Source organism: Canis aureus, chromosome 17 (genome assembly GCF_053574225.1).
Source record: "Canis aureus isolate CA01 chromosome 17, VMU_Caureus_v.1.0, whole genome shotgun sequence".
Classification (NCBI taxonomy): Eukaryota; Metazoa; Chordata; class Mammalia; order Carnivora; family Canidae; genus Canis; species Canis aureus.
Genome location: NC_135627.1, coordinates 57597536 through 57601940, shown reverse-complemented (window position 1 = coordinate 57601940; position 4405 = coordinate 57597536). Strand labels below are relative to the sequence as shown.

The following is a 4405-nucleotide window of genomic DNA, read 5'->3' as shown; positions in this document are numbered from 1 at the left end:
TGTAAATGCCAAACCATGGAAGCCCTCAAGATGTCCTTTGGTAGGTGAATGAATGAATAAACTGTGGTACATCCAGACAACAGACTATTATTCAGTGATAAAAAAATGAGTTTATCAAGCTGTGAAAAGACATAGAGGAATCTTAAACACATACTGCTAACTAAAAGAAGCCATTCTGGAAGGACCGCATACTGTATGGTTTCAACTACATGACATTCTGGAAAAGGCGGAACTATAGAGATGGTAAAAAGATCACTGGCTGCCAAAGACCAGGAGGGAGGGTGGGATGAATGGGAGGAGGACAGAAGATCTTTATGGCAGTGAAAATACTCTGTACGATTCTAGAATGATTGGCACATGTCATTATACGTTTGTCTAAAACCGTAGGACGTGCAACACAAAGACTGAGCCCTACTGCAAGCTGTGGGCTTTGGGTGATAATGGTGTGCCCATGTAGGTCCGTCAACTGTAGCAAACGTATAGCACTCTGGTGGGGCATATGGTATTGGTACTCATCTCGTTAAAAGTATTTAAATAAAAATATATATGAACATTATAGAATCTGGTAATTCAGTAATTTTATGATTGGTAAGGAAGAAATTTATATGCTTATTAATATTTATTGCAGATTTTAAAAAAAGAGTGTGTTGAAACTTTTCGTATGTGCTGTGTGTTTTGTAAAACACTGATGATGGCTTGAAATAGTAGTACGCGAGAGCATTCCTTAGGACTTATTCCATATTGTTTGTTTTCCCCATTCTAATAAGTTGAATAAAGTCTATTGGGTTTGGTTCTTCTATGTTAAAAAAAAAAGAGGCTAAGGTTAAGAAGAAAGGGGGCATATGGGAACTCTGCGCTTTGCACTCAATTTTGTTATGAACCAAAAATTGCTCTAAAAAAGCAATACACACACACACACACACACACACACACACGGTAATACAAAATAAGCCCACTCCTTTCATCATGATATAAGTAATTTGTGATTCAGTGAACCGAGTGACACACGTAAACACACATCCTAATTTGAGAATTTCTGACGTTAGTTTGACAAATAAGGGATTTTTCCAAAGATTTCCAATTTACTCGCCACTCTGAAAGAGTCCACCATCTGGACTCTTCCAGAAGCTATAAAATAAACTACAGAAATGCTTGTCATCCAGCACCCGACTGAATTGAAAAGTAGAGGTGCAGCAGCGTCACTTCCCTCAGCCCTGGGCCTGCTGCAGGAACTGTACGAGCGTGGAAACTCTTACACAGCCTCCCTCCCTCTGCTGATTAGGAAGACGAGGTATGTGAACATTTTCCAGCAAGCCAGTGGACATTTGATGAATGACAAGAATTTTTCAATAAATGTGTGTATCTCTGGTAACTAATGGAAATAAAGAAAAGCACTAAACGAATTGTGTTTTTTTAATAGTGAACACAGACTATAGTAAATTAAGCTAAAAATTGTGGCCCAAATATAGCTATTTACAAAAATCTCTCAGTCATATATCAAACAGATCAAGGTCCTAGTTGAAAATTTATACACACTTTACAAAACCCACCAGCTCCTTGGAAAGAACCTAAATTTTCCACGTGTGTATCGTATAAATCTCGCAAGCATAAGCCATGCATTTGTCTTCATTTAGCTTTCAACCACTTCATTCCCAAGGAATTGCTTGGCTATTTAAATATAACTTACTTCTGGGGCAGTTACAGTTTCTCAGCATGGTGTTTACCTTCCCAGAAGCCTGAGGTTTGAAAGGAAAACGTGGGTAGTCCTGGGAGATTATGGATCCATTGTATGTAGGCTCATACAATTTTCATAAAATGCCCTAGGGATGCGAATGAGTGACCATACATAGAAGTGATACTCATGCCTAAAGGGTGTGGGCCGGGGAAGGGGGTAGGCCATCGTGTCCAATCTCCTGCGTCCATGTGGGACACCACTGTCTGCTGGCCTGGGTTGTATGGGGCTGAACTTACAGGAAAGTTTTAAAGTGAGACACTAAGGGGGAAGCCTGACGACAGGCAGAGTGCAATCAGGATGCTGAACACACCTCTTAATAGAGAATTTAACAAAGACAATTGTTAGCTAAGTTGTAGAGAATTTCAAAGAAAGAAGGGAGACAATGAAGTCTCACAGGGGAAGTTAATTTTTTCTTTTTTTAAAGATTTTATTTATTTGATAGAAAGAGACAGAGAGAGAGAGAGCATGCACGAGCATGGGGAAGCGACAAAGGGAGAGGGAGAAGCAAGTTCCTTGCTGAGCAGGAGCCTGATTCTGGGCTCCATCCCAGGATCCTGGGGTCATGACCTGAGCTGAGGGCAGGTGCTTAACCGACTGAGCCACCCAGGCGCCCCTCACAGGGGCAGTAAACAAGGAAGCAGCTCCCACCCCTGGGAATGAGGGAAGTGGGTGGGATTACCAGATTTGAAAAGTTTGCAGGAGGAGACCTATGGAACAGGGACCCACACCTGGGAACAGGGAGGCTGCAGGCTGGAGCTGGCTTCTCCCAGGGGTGCAGCCAAGCTGATTCTGAGGGTGTGGAAGATCCTGTTGGCATGAAACCAGCTGCGGCATGAAGAACCAATTCTGGAGTGACGTTGACAGCAACAGGAAGCAAGGTGGGAAGAAGTAACTTCCTTCTCCCTTCTTCCTTTTAGTTTCTAGTGAGGAACCACACAGCCACATGACAAAAAAAAAAAAAAAATATATATATATATATATATATATATATATATATATATATAAATAAATAAAAATTAAAAAATCACAGCCCCAGGGTCCCAAAGCCCAGGAAAGGAGGTGCGTTTGTGCTGAAGACTAATAGTCCAATAACCAAAATCACAGCCAAGTAAAAGCTGGAGAGGCTTTGCAGTTGGGACACACATTCAAACAACTCTGTGGAAAGGACCGTCTGGGTCCAGGAGAGCAGGATAGAAACTGAGAAATCAGTTGAGTTGAAATGTAAAGCTGAATTAGGGTGGCTCATCCTGGAAAATGGATGAGTGCAACTGTTCTATCGACACCTAACCATTACACTAAGGCTCATCTGCAAGATTCCTTTGTGAAACCTTTCAGTACCTTGGAAGGGGAGATAGCTGTGGCAAAGCAAGTGAGCCTGTCCCTCTGTTCCTTCTTTCAAGGGTACCTGTGCCTTAAGCCAACAACAAAACAAAACAAAACATGAGCACTGGGTGTTAGTCTATATGTCGGCAAATTGAACACCAATAAAAAATAAATTAAAAAAACAACAACAGACCACCCCAAGAACAAAACCAAAAGCAGCTGTGTCTCCTATTAACCCAAAGACCCTGCTAACATTTCTGAGCTGACAATGGGCCTTCTCCTGTCTCAGTGATTTTACTCTTCCAGTTTTATCAGAAAGACCACTTTGGAGACATTATGAGAAGGAGAATTCTTGCTCTGGTTTTATGAACACAGAACTTGAGACTCAGCATATTGAGGCAGGAGCACACACTGGAACAATGTGTCCTGGCCTCTATGACCTGGAGTTCCTCCCATCGTACCAGGGAATGAATCATGGAATCACATACCACCATGGCTCCGGCTTCCTTCCAGTCATACCCATTACTCTTTATCCCTCGCTCTCCTCCTGGGCTGCCGTGAAGGAGACGTGAGGGAAGAATTGTACACCTTGCTGTGACTGGACGTTCATAGCTATATTTAACTGTCAGACTGTCAGGAAGAAAGGGAGATGTCCTTCCAGTCGGTGTCTATCCTATTTCCCCCCCAAAACACGCATACGCACACAGTGAGATGGTCTTCTGTAAAAAGAGACCAATAAAAGATGAATGCTGTCAGAAAATATAAAAATGAAGACATCACAGCGTAACAAGCAGATGCATGTTGAGTGAGCTGTTTATAAATGTTAGAGGCAAAGAGATAAAGTGGAAGTCATAGCCTGCCTCATGCATTCACGTCAGAGTGGAATGAATCATCGCAGCAACGGGGATAGTGACTCAAACAGTAATTTAAAAAGAAATTTGGCAAGGAGAGGATGAAAAGAGGAGCTGGCAACTCTGTAACCCTTAAGAGTATCTGTTCCTGCGGAACTAGTGGACCTTATGTGGCCAACTGACCTCTGGCGATGGACTGTCACCAGGTATCTCTGCAAATCCATATGATGACCTTCCTCCTCATTCTAAAGGTGGTGAGGAAGGGTCAGTCAATGATGGGTCTCTCTAAGCCATCACTTCGTAAAGGAGAGGGCAAGATGTCCTGATTAGGGAGTATAAACCCAGAGATGTAGCTGATTAAGGGGTGGTATCTCACTGGAAACCCAGTTACCTGTTAGTAATCCCGAAGGAAACAAAAGCAGCAACCAAATTCAATCACAGCTGATAGTTTCTGGAAAGAATGTAGGAAACCAGAAAAGAAAAATCCTTGTAAATC

General features: G+C 42.3%; 1 long non-coding RNA gene across 1 annotated transcript; it reads right to left on the bottom strand.

The window, feature by feature from the left end:
• Positions 1-2220: 2220 nt before the first annotated feature.
• LOC144287577 (uncharacterized) lies at positions 2221-3764 on the bottom strand. The gene is made up of 3 exons (XR_013355361.1): positions 3547-3764; positions 3074-3146; positions 2221-2655 (listed from the first exon to the last, which is right to left on the bottom strand). It is a non-coding gene; the product is annotated as an uncharacterized LOC144287577 (long non-coding RNA).
• Positions 3765-4405: the final 641 nt, after the last annotated feature.